Source organism: Miscanthus floridulus, chromosome 17 (assembly GCF_019320115.1).
Source record: "Miscanthus floridulus cultivar M001 chromosome 17, ASM1932011v1, whole genome shotgun sequence".
Lineage (NCBI taxonomy): Eukaryota > Viridiplantae > Streptophyta > Magnoliopsida > Poales > Poaceae > Miscanthus > Miscanthus floridulus.
In genome coordinates, this window is record NC_089596.1 from 69,101,560 (window position 1) to 69,117,128 (window position 15,569).

Sequence of the window (15,569 nt, forward strand, 5' to 3'; positions counted from 1 at the left end):
TCCAATAGGTCTTAAATTTGAGCGAAGCGAGTGAAATGATATATTTGACATGTTGTTTTACATCATAGTGTTACAGACATGCCGAGCTCCTGTGAAGTCAGGTTGCTCCGGATCTTCCTTTGTAGTAGTTCCTAGTACCAGCTTATTGACGCAAATAAGTTGAGGCATTAAAACAGTCACTTTAAAGGTGAAATCTTTGTGAGTGAGTATCCATACTTGGTCATGACATAACTCAATAGCAATAAGATGTTGAAAAAACCTCTCATAATGTCAAAATGCTCACGTAAGCCCTTTGACAGATCGAGACTTAAAAAGAAGAAATCATAATGTCAAGAATTGTCTATAACCATCTTACGGTATATTGAGAATGCATGCATAGTTGTCACTGTGTACCATATGCTTCTGATGAGTCTAACTTCTGGAAGACTCTTAAATCTAAATTGCCTAGCATGGATCTATATGCAAGTCTCAAAGCAGATAATTAGTACCTTGCTTATTACTTTGATTAATTTGGTCAAAACCAAGAATAAGAGTTGCAGCCACCCGCTTCAACAATTTGAGCCCCACTTGTTTCACCATGGTCATCACCCAAGACCGCATAAAAGCAGCATAGGGAAATTTTCCTTTGTATTGACAACATCAGCTCGCTCTCTATTTGTAGATAAGAGTCTACCATGCTCGCTCTCTACACACACCCATGAATATGCAACGAGACCATATATTTTCTAGCTTGAAGTAAATTGTAAATAGAGAAGGCACAACCTTTAGAATCACCAAATAGCTGTAAGACCTTATATATTCTAGTTTGTATGATTGCATATATATGAACATTTGGTCATTATAAGAAATATTATTTTAAGATTAAAAAATTATATAAAGGCTTTCTCGAACACCTAAGGCTGTGCATGTAGATTAGCGTCTGCATTTTTTTCTCTAAAGGTAAATATAGCTTGTCTGTTACATCTTGTAACTGAGATTGGCAATAAAAGTAATTTAGATTAACTTCTTAGGGACTCTGGGGTGCAAAATGTTCGTATGCAATCCAATTTTTTTTTTTGAACTGAATATGCATTCCAAAGATTTGAATCAAGGATCACTACTAGTCTAAAAGTGAAGCATTATCTAAGCTGTGAAGCTAGTTCACTATCAATGAGAAAACAATGCAGAACTCAGGGAATGCAGAGTACATTGTTAATCAATACTTCCCAAACTGTCAATTGTACAAAGAATGGGATTAATTTCTTTGCTTTGGTCCAGTTCAGATCAATATATTACTCCTACGGTTTGGTAGTTCTCGTCAGTAAATACAGTTCTCAGTATTTCACAATAATAAGAATCCAAGAGACTAAAATGAGATATGTTATTATTTCACATTTTCAGTCACCAAAGCCCCTTGATTCACATGAGTTTTGTAAAAGCATTGTGGTAGTGTTGAGGTGCAGTACTACTCATATAGGGACGAAAAGCATGAGGACTCATGGATGCCAACTCACTGAATGTGTGGAAAATGGCAAGTTACTTTTTCTAAAGCATATATAATGTTCTTGATCTAAAAAATGGTATTTCTCGTCCATGACCATATACCTGGCTTCAGCTTTATCGGTGATTGTACAAAGTGAAAAAAAGCTCATAAGCATATGGACATGGAAACTATCCTCATTAAAAAAAGAATAAAAAACTCTTGTGTATGCAGCAAACAAGGAAGGTACCAAACATTGATGCATATAATCCATGACTGTATGATGGAGGTAAATGAAAATATTCACATATTTAAACATGCAAGCTACACTGAACCAGATCAGGATCACAGCCAATTTTTGCAAATGAAGCAATTTTGCAAAGAAAGAAGCAAAGGAAAAAAGAAGCAGTGTCTAAATATCATAATACCTGTCTTTCACATAGTATAAAATTGAAGTTGGACATATAGAAATTCAGAATATCCAGCTGATAAGAAATTGCTTTATTATAATATTGGAAGTCATCCGAAGCAATCAACAATAGGTTCAGTATCTTCAGTTGATTCCGAAGTGCTCCCAACAAAGTTTATGGAATTCTTATGAATTCCATGATAATCTGTAATAAATTGTATGATTTTTTTAATGAAGATTTGCGAGGAAGCTAACTGAACTATATAAATCAAGCTAAAGTCATTGCAAAGAGCAAGAATTCATTGATGCCAACTAACATGTTTAAGCTGAGGATAAGAGGAATTTCATTGTGGCCAATGGACTGAGAATTTATTATATGGTAATGAATTAAAGAACCAACTGTTGTATCAGAAAAATTAAGTTCACTGGACTGGATGAGTCAGACCTTTTAAGCATTTTATCGAGCACTCAGCCGGGGCGCAGCTCTCTTTCTCCCTCACGCTCTCTCTCCCTGTCACGGCAGTGTCTCCAGCGGCGGCCCAGCGTGGGCGCGGTGTTCCCGCGCGGTTAGGGGGCACCAGCGGGCAACGGCCCTGGCAAGGGCGGGGAGGCGCACGGGCAAGGCGACCCCAGACACCCCGACGCAAGTGCACGGCGCGGCGGTCGCGGTTACCCTGGCTTGTGAGGCGGCCACGGGCAACTCGTAGCGAGCGAGGGGCGTGGGCACGGTGGCTCCGGCCACATGGTGCGTGTGGGGTCTCGCGCGCGGCGGCCCTCTCCCACGGCGTCCCCGGTGGACGAGCGTTCTACCCTCGGCTCCAGTGGACGTGCGCGGCCAGCTTCCAGGCGCACTCGACTTCTCCAGCACGGGCTCGCTGGGACCTCGGCGCAGGGCGGCTTCACCAGCGCGAGTGGCTGCTCTCCCGGCGCGGCTGGGAGGAGGGGGCGCGATATGGCTACCTCCGTGGTTGCAAGCAGGCACCGGCACCTTCTCGATGGGGGATGAGCTCGTAGCTCAAGCGGGTTCACGTTTTTCTGGTTTAATGGGTGACAGACCCGCTAACATCCGCATCGGACGGTTCACGTAACAATAGCCAGCTCGATCCTACGGTTAGCGGGTTATTAGATGACGTGGCCCGATCCACAGGCCTGCTTTTTGTTGTAGTATTGTATTATGAACCGTAGAAAGTAGAGAGGAACAGTGAAAGTGAAGGTGTGTCCCTTTATTGATGAACAGTACACAGATATATACGTGCCCACGATGGGGCAGTTCCAGTGAACATGGGAGAGCCCCGCTCCCATGTCCCGTCCGTCCGACGCCTTTCAGTGTCATGGTAACTGCAATTAGCAGTTGCTAATTGCCCACTAATTGATTATTAGGAATATTAGAATATTCTTAACACTCCCCCATAATCAATTATCTTCTGGAGCTCCAATGTTCATCATAATCATTAATATTATTAATCCTTAGAAAACCCTGTGGGAAAAACTTAGGAACACATTGATATATCATGATAAAACTCCTTAAAAAACCCGATGGGAAAATATAGGAGAAAACACCATGATAATCATATAGCAATGTCTTAATATATCATCTCCTAAAAAACCCCAGTGGGAAAAACTAGATGATATGACATACATAATGTTGATACTGCCTCGTTAAAAACTTTATATGAGAAAACCTTTCAAGGTAAAACTCATATAAAGAAAAGAGTATAATACGATGTGAAATGGATTAAGTATCGAGAGATACTCCCCCTGATTTCTGCAAGTCTCTAAGTCTAACCATACCAATTCCTTCAATGCATTTATGAAACGTAGAATATGGTAGGGACTTTGTGAATAGATCGGCAAGATTATCACATGATTTAGTTTGCAGAATCTCAATTTCCCCATTCTTTTGCAACTCATGGGGATAAAATAATTTGGGGGTGATATGTTTCGTTAAGTTACTCTTGATGTAACCTGATTCCATTTGCACAACACAAGCAGCATTATCTTCAAAGATAATTGTTGGTGCATCAAGTGCACCAATTCCACATGATTTCAATATGTGGTCTACCATTCTGCGAAGCCATACACATTCTCGTGAGGCTTCATATAATGCAATAATCTCAGAATGGTTGGTGGGTGTAGACACTAAAGTTTGCTTGGATGATTTCCAAGAAATTGCTGTTCCACCATTTAAAAATACAAAACCAGTTTGGGATTTGCCATTATGGGGATCAGATAAATAGCCAGCATCTGTATAACCCAATAAATTTTGATCTTGATTCTTTCTATAGAATAATCCAAGATCTCTTGTGCCATTGAGATATCTAAAAAGAGTTTTAACTCCAACCCAATGACGCTTGGTAGGAGCGGCACTATGTCTTGCTAATAAATTAACTGCAAAAGCAATATCTGGCTGGGTACTATTAGCAAGATACATCAATGCACCAATGGCACTTAGATAAGGAACCTCGGGTCCCAAAATCTTTTCGCCTTCCTCCCTTGGTCTAAAAGGATCTTTCTCAACTTCCAAAGATCTAACAACCATGGGGGTTTTACATAGGTAAGCTTTATCCATATTGAATTTCTTTAACATATTCTGGATATAGGCAGCTTGATATACAAAAATCCCAGATGAAAAATGCTCAAGTTGTAAACCTAAGCAAAACTTGGTTTGACCCAAGTCTTTCATTTCAAACTCCACCTTCAAATGATGACGTGCTTCATTAATGTCATGTTCATTACCAATGATATTTATATCATCAACGTATACGGATACAATGCAAAAACCCGTTATGGATTTCTTAACGATAGAGGATGCATTATTGTATCCAGAATCAACTCGTACCTTGTTAAGCAATAAAGATATCCGTAAGAATGGTCTTCATGTTGAAACACATGTAAATAACAAAGAAGAATTCATTTTCTTCACTAGACTTACTGGATCTAGCAAACAAGTTTGTGAGAAAATTCCCTCCCTCGAATCTGGATTGTACTATACATACATAAAACCTATATCTAATGTTGCATATAAGGTAATTTTTCAAAATGTTAATTCATTCCAGACATGGCATGATAGACTAGGTCACCCTGGAATAGGAATGATGAGAAAAATTATCTGCAATTCATTTGGTCATAATTTGCATAAAGCAAAGTTCCCACAATCTTTGGATTTTATATGCACTGCATGTGCATCAGGGAAATTGATTTTAAGGCCATCAACTCTTAAAATCAGAGCTGAACCACTAAAATTCCTTGAGAGAATCCAAGGAGATATTTGTGGTTCAATTCAGCCAATATGTGGACCTTTTAGGTATTTCATGGTTCTGATAGATGCATCTACAAGATGGTCTCATGTGTCATTATTATCGACACGCAACCATGCTTTTGCAAAAATATTGTCCCAACTAATAAAGTTGAAAGCGCATTATCCTGAACATCGAATTCAATCAATTCGAATGGACAATGCTGCTGAATTTTCATCCCATGCCTTTAATGATTATTGTATGGCAACGGGAATTGAGGTTCAACATTCTGTACCTTATGTACACACTCAAAATGGTTTGGCTGAATCATTGATAAAGAGAATTAAACTCATTGCTAGACCAATGTTGATGAATTGCAAGTTGCCTACTTCGTGTTGGGGACATGCAGTTCTGCACGCTGCTGAATTAATCCAACTACGACCGACTGCATATCATGAAAATTCCCCTTTGCAATTAGTACGTGGAAATCCACCAAGTATTTCCCATTTGCGTAAGTTTGGGTGTGCTGTTTATGTACCCATCTCACCACCTCAGTGTACCTCTATGGGGCCACACAGAAAATTGGGGATCTATGTGGGATTTACATCTCCGTCGATCATTAAGTATATAGAACCCCTCACTGGGGATCTATTTACGGCTCGGTTCGCTGATTGTATTTTCAACGAGGATCATTTTCCGGCATTAGGGGGAGATTTGTACCATAAAAATGAATGCCGGGAAATTAATTGGAATGCGGAAGGCATTTCCTATTCTGATCCACGTACTATGGAAACTGAACATCAAGTTCAGAGACTTATAGATTTGCAAAACATTGCAAATAATCTGCTAGATGCGTTTACCAACTATAAAGGTGTTGTTAAATCTTTCTATCCTGCAAGGAATGTGCCAGAAAAAGTGGAGGTACCAAATAAAACCACTCAAATTATCCCTCTTGGAAGCAAGAGGGGGAGAGGCAATTCCAAGGTGCAAGATAAGAAACAAAAGAAAGTGGTAAACGAAGATCAACTATCTGTTGATGTGAATCACCTTGTTACTAATCAATATCTTCTAGAAAGATTTGATTTGATTCCTAGCTCAGTCATGCGCATAAATACTGAGGCTGGGACATCGGAAGGCCCTAAATCTATTGTTTTGGGAAATCATGATGATCTATTAAGGGTTGATGAAATTACTATTAATTATATAGAGACTGGAGAGTCTTATGATCGAAATGCTACAACTGTCGACATCTTTTTCTCTGAACAAATTGCTGAAATCCTTCAAAATGATCCAGATCCAAAATCCATGGTAGAGTGCAAGAAGCGCTCGGACTGGAATAAGTGGAAGGATGCAATAGAAACAGAGATAGCCTCGCTCACAAAACGGGAAGTGTTTTCGGTCGTATTGCCAACACCTCCTGGTGTCCATCCTGTTGGATATAAATGGGTTTTTGTCCGGAAACGGAATGAAAACAATGAAGTGGTGAGATATAAAGCAAGGCTAGTAGCACAAGGCTTCACGCAAAGGCCTGGCGTTGATTTCAACGAAACTTATTCTCCAGTGATGACGTGCTTCATTAATGTCATGTTCATTACCAATGATATTTATATCATCAACGTATACGGATACAATGCAAAAACCCGTTATGGATTTCTTAATGAAGACACACGGGCAATCATCATTATTTGTGTGTTGTAGTATTGTATTATGAACCGTAGAAAGTAGAGAGGAACAGTGAAAGTGAAGGTGTGTCCCTTTATTGATGAACAGTACACAGATATATACATGCCCACGATGGGGCAGTTCCAGTGAACGTGGGAGAGCCCCGCTCCCATGTCCCGTCCGTCCGACGCCTTTCAGTGTCATGGTAACTGCAATTAGCAGTTGCTAATTTCCCACTAATTGATTATTAGGAATATTAGAATATTCTTAACACTTTTGAAGCAGGATTCCTACATAGAGACTAGAAAGCAATGGGCGGCGTTGCCACGGCTTACATGGAGTGCTGCGATGATTGTGAATCTGGTTTTAATGATGTCTAATATAATACAATGTGGCTCAATGTCATCTATCACTACTTGTTGGTGCTCGTGATAAGTATTTGAGAATCTAAGGTGTTACGAGTAAGTGACATCATAAATCGTATAATAGCAAGCATAGCATGATGGTATGGTCTATCTACTTCAACGAAAAAGGTTACGCTTCAGTTCCAAATTGCACAAATAGGAATATGGTATTCTTATATATTGTACTGTATATATGTCTATGACCAAGTCGCATGTATAAAATCAGTTTTACTTTAGCTAAAATCTCGAAACACTATTAAACAGCATGGTAGTGACTCTCCACTACAACCTGCCGATATTATAGTTGCAGACTACTGATCACGATTCATAAGCCATCATTGCCTGAGCTCGAGCTCTGCTTCAACTTGTAGTATGAAGCAAAAAAGTGAAGGAACTGCTGAGAGTAGTAAAAGCTAAAAGAAATATCTAAGCTTTACAGCATAAAGAACTTTGGACCATGCGTCATTACTTGGAACATTGGGGTAATGCCTGATCCTTCAACTATCATTCCAATGGCTCTCACTTCTCCATGTTGGTACTTAAATGACCCTACGTTAGGGAAGCATTACTTCAATATTGAAAGGCCACAATGCATACCATGAGTATATGTACATTTTTATTAGTAAAATACTCCCTCAGATTGAAAATAGATATTATATTATCGTTCTCAACTTCTTTTAGATACATGTCATCCTAGAACTTCTGGGTATTTTTTTGTTGTTTTATCCATTTCTTGCCTTTGCTAAAATAAATGCTATCATTCCCACAAAACAAACAAACATCTCTTTCCAGTGTCGCAAAAAGGAAGGTCCTCAAAAGATTATAGAGAAAATAGTATTATAAGGTGGACCATGTATGAATATCTTTGGTCCTTTTGCAGACAAATAATTGCCGATTTTCATCTAACAGAATTGTTGAGACGTTCTTCCTTAGGGGTATATCTTCTGATCGACCATATCGAGCACAGTATGAGTTAGCTCTTGAATTTGTATAGATCATAAGCAAAATGGTTTAGGCACCATGGTCTGGTCAAAGATCTAAAGCGATCATAATGTGGGCTGAAGCATCGAGCCTATCCGTCGAAGTGCTCCTGTGAAGATTTGTGGGAAAAGTTGGGTGCTTCTGCTGTTTAGTTCCCACAAAGGAGATGGCAAACAACAACAATTTGTTCCTTGTGTGTTCTTTACCTACCCTTTGGTCAACCAATGATGAGGTCTTGTTCAATATTATAGATGAAGAAGAGAAGGTAAATATGATTTGTGCCTCAAGAAATTTAGGCCACTAACAATCGTCCTTAAGGACTTAGAAACAGAGAGGCAAGAGATCATCACATTATTGAATCATGTAAAATTTAGGCAAGAGCTTCAGTTAATTTATGGATCCCATGAAGTTCACAAGACATGACATTAAACATCTCATATATACTCTTGAAGAAAAATAAATTCAATCCAGGTATTATGGATGGATGTGTGTCAGCTCTAAGGCATTACTGAGTTTCAGGCTGTGAGTTGAAGCAGATAGGAAAAATTTTAAATTTATACTACACAGGCGAAGCAAAAGCAAGTGCAGGATACAAAAGGATTCTTATACAATTGGGTGAATTTACTTTCATATTTAGCAGAAGTGTATCGTGGCAGCAATACTGAGCACCAATTGAGAATATATCATGTAAAGAGATTGAGGGCAGACCTTCCATTTCCCAGTTGTCAGACCTTACACCCTAGCACTTTGTCGTGGATTCATCTTCTCACATTGTGTATTTCCCAGTACAGAATCGCCCTCCGATGGAGGAACCCCTAACCATCTGATGCTCCTAAAATACGGCAAAGAAAACAAATAAAGCTTGTTGCTCTTTTTTAGAGTTAGAACTTACTTCCTAGACATTACTAGACAATATTTACCACCGACCAATGAGCTTGTAAGAACAGCTCCAAATTGACACCACTAGCTAATATGGCTAACAGAGGCTCTGATGCTCTATTCGAATCTAAATTACTTTATTGATTGCTTTTTAGCTCATGGCTGTTTTGTGCTGGTACGAGGTAGCTATTTTCAATTCTAGTGGTATGGTACTTGATTGCTCACTACAAGCGAGTCACCGCCAGGATGGATTGACATACAAAGCAATAAGCTATGTCGAATTGATTTCAACTGGCAATGAGGGAAAATGCAGAGGATTAATAACCATCTGCAGTTTCATCCACAAGCAAAACTGAACGTGGTAGCAAAGTAACTCCAATTAACAGCACATATCCCACAACACCAGATTTTTATCGAACAAATTAGTCTAGATTGTCAGATTGGGTACACAAATTTACAGTTTACAGATGGACACAGGACGGATTCCACTAACCCAACAAAGAGATGCACACGGTACAACGGACGGAGGTAGCAGAGGCATGGACCAGAGCACCACGGGAATCCATCCATTGGTCAGGCGACGTAGACATAGTCGTCGTCGTCGCGGTGTAGAGGACACCACGGAGGTAGCCGAGGCTGGTGAGCAGCACACTGATCTAGAACTCCATCTGCCCGGAATGGCAACGAGCTGTAAGAGCAGAGCAAGGAGGGAAGGGATCAGGAAGAGGAGGGAGGGTGGTGGAGAGGGACTCACAGAGCAGCAACCGTGGCAGAGGAGGAGGACCGAGCACCCTGCCCGGCGTCTGGCATCGATCTGATGGCCTAAGCCCGTCTCTTCGCCGACCGGCGTCCAACACTCTGCCCGGCGTTGTGTGCGCAGGCATTAGGGGCTGGTGGCCGCCCCACGCGCCCGTCGCCTTGCCGATGGGTCGTATTCGCATTGCCTCGCCTGTGTTGCCGCCCCCTCTTCCATTCTCGGAGGCCAGAGCATGATAGGCTGAGAATCTTTGTGAGTTACCAGATGGACGAAGCGGGCGACACCAGAACTGATCCACAATCAGACGGACAGTATTGCTTCTTTGCCAGATCAGACGGCCAGAGCGTTAACGGGCGACGTGGCCCTATTCGTTAGCACGCTTTTGGCTCAGGATTAGTATTTAGAGACTAGAAAGCAGGGCACGACATTGCCGTGCCATGGCCAGTGATGACATGGGGCGTAAAAGGTTACCTTTTGTATCTCATGATCTGATTTGGATGTCATTGACTATATAATAAATGGGTATACAAACTGGCATGTAAGAATAGACGGATGATATCGATAGAAGTACAACATCCTAAGCTTTATGTTCCGCGTCTAAAATCCTGAGGGGTGCAAAAGCTCTTATGTGCAGACAAATAACCTAAAGAAACAATGGAAAATAAAAAATAAGCATTATTTTGGAACATGAGAATTTTCTCCCCTTGAGCCATTGTTTTAGAAAATTTACAGTGCATCTTCATTTCAAATTCTCTCCCGTTGAGCCATCTCTTGTACAATAGTTAACCATAGAAAGAATTGCCACAATTGAACATTTGGAAACAATTCCTTTCTTTAAAACACCGGTGCGGCTTTGCTGCACCCACCACACCCTCCTCGGAGTTAATCCACTAGAAGCTTAGAGTGAAATTTGAATTCATAAACACAATAACAATTGAGAGTGAAAGATTAGTGGCTAGAAGTATATGACATGACTCACCTGACGTGTATATAATGTCACAATGCAGTGGCTAGAAGCATAAAGCAGGATGACTCACCTGACATATATGTGTATATGTCAAAATGTAATATCCTTATATAAATATTGATCTAAACGAGCTTGTGGAAGGAAGAGAAGAAATGAATCTGTCATGTGATTTATTATAAATATAGATAATAAGAGATTTCAGTCAAAAGGTAAAATACAGAGCTATGTATCGGAAGATGGTCTAGGGAATTAGGAGAAAAGGTGCCATCAGAAGGCACAATCAGGTATAGCAAAAATGCAGCTATGAAAATAGAAAGTACATGTTCGTTCAGAAATATCATGACAGTTAACAGGAACATACTGTTCAATGCATTTTTCGTGGACATGCTAAACATTTAATTTCCATGCTTGGTCAGCTTCTGCTGGCTCCCCATTCAGATAATGTGATAAAGAGCTGGTACACTATAAGTTATAGTTTGGATTAGATTCTCCAAGTATACATTAAAGTTCTGCAAGACCAATCTCAGTGACTTGGAAAGGATGACAAAATTCACATTTTTAGGTGCTGACCTTGGACCCATGGTTGTTTATTCTGTATTTGAGTTCAAGATCATATTAGCATCTTGCATTTCAAAATATTCATAAAGGAGTGCAGACATGAAATAACTCTTACATTGTGACTGATCATTTGATCATTTGCCTCTTCAATTCTCTGTTATGGTCATCCATTACATTTGGCTCTCTTTTCAATGTCGTTTGAAGAGGTTGTGTGCTTATTATCTGACAGAACAATACACATTTAAGAGTGGGTCTACAGAAAGTATGTTTCTAAATAACTTCTCAAAAAAGAAAAGAAAAAGGAGTCTGTTAAGATATAATAGAATTTCACCAGTTTTCGTTCAAGGTCATTGCTGCCACAAACCTAATCTCGAGGGCCGTCAGGAGATTATGACTTAGAATGTAAGATTACATCTCGTTAGATTTCTTGACCCCACTTCTGTGCCTAGTCCTGATGTTCTATGAGATTCCATCATTGTAACTCAACAAAAACAAAATCTTGCCACATCAATCGGCACTTATTCTGACAGGCCATTAGTTATTAACAATGCTAGAAGTCCAAATTCTGCAAGAATGGAGGTAAGTACCAAGAATGTGAACACGAGGATCCAACTGTTCGACCATGGTGATAACTCTAGGGCTGAGGCTCTTGTGAATGCTTACTATCGACTCAAGGTGAGAAGCTGACCTTAAATCTGCAAACATGGTTGGGGTCAAATAAAGAACCAAGGTATCAATTAGAACTCTGCGAAACAATTAGGCAAGCCATGATGTACATTGAGAAGAATAATTTGATTTGCAAATGGCATAGATTTAACCGTTCAAAATCTATGTAAGGGCACACTTGCTGGAAACTAGAAGAAAGAAGCAAACTTGTCGGTCTGTCACAACGTGTGCAAGGCAAGATTCCAAGATGAGTAGAGAGCGAGGAGTGTCCGTCATCAGAGCCTAAAGACATTACCTACAAGATGTGTGGTAGCATGGTAGGGCTACACCCAACCCAACCCAACCCCACAAATGTAGCTATGAGCGATACGGCATGTGCGGCAATACGACAATCACTCAGTTGGGGTGACCCGTGGTTGGAGATGCAGAGGCGACGGGAGGTAGAGCAACAACAATTCTAGCCGTAGAATTCACCAGCACCGCCTTGTTGGTGGGCTATGCCCATCTTGTCATGTGGCAGAACCGTCCAAAATAACACACCTTCGGAGGCGCTTGTCTTCCACCAGACACTAAGCACCCCGAGAGCGAGATACTTCGAGCAGTTCCGTCGAGCACAACCCAAGGGAGAACTCGAATAATCCATGTTTTCCCTCTAGGATCCAATAATAAGAATGAGTTTACACTACTTAGTCCATTTCATACAACCAGGATTCTTAGAAATACATTATTACAGTACCAAGTTCAGAGTGCAGAATTTAAACAGCGAAATTAAAATAAATGTCTATCGATAATATATAAGGATCCGTCTATGCTCACTAGAAGAATCATTCACACAACAGCTACTCCTCAAGCTGCACCTGCAACAGGTGTAAATAAACCCTAAATACACAATGTACTCGCAAGACTTACTCGACTAGTGGTAATAATTTCCTGACTCTAAAGGATATGATAAGCTTTATGGTTTGCTGGGTTTCCTTATTGTGGAAAGCAATACTAGTAGTGAATTCTTATGTATATTTCTTATTAGCAGTCATGATTAGTTTATTATCTAACCATTCTAGGTAAGCACATATTCTACTTTCAAGCAAGAGTTGAGCAAACAGATCCATTTCACCATCTTTCATCTTTCAGTTCTTACTATGGTGCTAGATTATAGACAAGTTGTTCCGGATTACCCGGTGATTCGTGAATCAATGTGCCCAGCTGGGTACCCCAAAACACACGTCCCGCTTGTACCCCAGGCACAAGCAAGACCAACCCATCACTCTCCTGTCAAAGGGTTCAGGTCCCATCCAAACTTGGACTCCAAGCCCCTACACCTGAGTCCTGGATTTAGTGTGGTGCTTAGACCTCCACCATCCCCGCCTCCAATCAGTCGGTCCCAAAAGAGCCAGAACCCATGACAAGAGAGCAACGAGCCTTCCCTGCTCCCATAAACAAGTATGTGCTCAGGATAATAAGTCTGTGACCTGACTAGAATCCAATGCAACGGTCGGTCCTTAACCGACACAGACAGGGAAAACACTGTAACCAAGCTATGCCTCGTTGGCCACGAGACACAACCCCTTACACCCACCAATACCCGTACCATATCCCTACCTGGTCTCCATTTTTTCTTTCACCATTTTATCATAAAAGTGATAATAATAATCACCTATTATGAGTAACAGCAGGTTACTCATGCTACCGAAAATTCTAAGTATAGCAGCTACTCAACCTATGCTAGTAGGACTCATAGGTAGGTATATCCATGCATGTAGTTTTCATAAAATGCCTGTAACATAAATGCACATCACATATATATGTATCCAGTGATCATTCAAAATAAGGGTCATGCACCGGGGCTTACCTTGGGCAGGCGGGGTGTCAGCAAAGTCAGTAGCTAGTGGCTCCGAGGCTCCCTCCTAGACGAGGATCTCCTCCTCATACTCCTCAATTATCTCCTCATACTCCGATTCGCCCGCGGTCACAAACTCTACCAACTTGTTATCTATATGCATGAAATGATGATGCAACACAGTAATACATCAACAGTAACTCTTAAAATAAGAATACATCTATCGAGCTACTAAGCTAGCTCTAATGACTAAGACGCTAAGTTACCTATTATTCCCATAAACAGGTATGAACATTTCACGTATTATCTTAGCAACTAAAGGCATCCTTATTTTTATTACCGATTTAATATATATACTAAAACAAGGAGTACTTAGCTACCCTATTTCTCAACCTATTCTAAGGCTACAAAAATTACAGTGAGCACATAATAATCTAATGAACCTACTGTTAAAATTTCAAAGTTAGAATTTCTACCATTTCATCACAAAAATTCATTCTCTAAGTAATCAGAATAATAACAAGCATTCTAAAATAAATAAAGTAACCCTAAAAATACCATAAAACTATATGAACTAAATATACTAACAGATAGATCACAAATTTAGAAATCTAACAAAATTTATTATACAATTTTTGGACACCTACTTGATTTTAGATAATTTACTAAAGATTAGCTCAAAACTAAATTGGAAAAGCATTTACTAATTCCCTAGAAAAAGGAAAACCAATTTCTTCGCGCGGCCCGCAACGCGCGGCCCATGCGGCACAGCACACGCATGAGCGTGGCCTGCTAGCACGCCCCATGTGGCAGAACCTCCTAAGTTATAGGGCCCACATGCACCTGTCACTGTCCGACGACCTTTGACATCTCTACATATGTTTCCATGAACTTAAAAAGACTGTCGGGTGTCCTTAGGGAACCCCGAATCACCCACGATTTCCAAGCAGGATCACGTTACAGAGTCATGCAGTATTACAACATTTATTCAAATATCAAAACCAGAGTAAAAACAGCGGAAGTCTTACGGTAATATAGTTTACAAACTAGTTGTTTCAAACCTTACAAACTAAGTTCGATAATTATTACAAACCATAGTAGTAGTGGAGTGGCATAATTAACATATACTTAACACACAAAAATAAACATCCTGCCCAAGGATCACACATTTACTTCTCGTCGTCAGAACGAACGATAGCCATGCAGCACGATCCAAAACAGATCTACTCATGAGGCTCACCTGCAACAAGGGTCAACGAACCCTGAGTACAAAAGTACTCAACAAGACTTATCCGAAATATTAACTGATAAACTCAGTAATGCAGGCTCAGGGATTCAAGGTATAGCTTTAACAATGATCAAAGTTCTTTTGCGTAAAAGCTCTTTTAATAAAATTCTTTCTATAGAAAACTTCTTTACGAATTATATACAAAGCTGACACGATCCGCACTGAGATCATGAAACTTCATATCCAACACTTTCACAAGCCTTATTCAAGTTCCAGTTATTAATACTACGATGATGAATAGTGAGTTGAGTCTCCATGATCGAGGAGCAACGACGATTCGAACCGATTAAACCCAGTTGGGGATTCCAGACCACACGACATATGCAGGTCCCCGACCTACATATACCAACCTACCCTTGGATCCTCTAAAATAAGAACGAGTCCGCGCCACCCGAGAATACAGTACTCCACCATTCTAGCCCATGGCCATGTGGGTACACGCTATTCCCGCCATCTCTCCACTCCC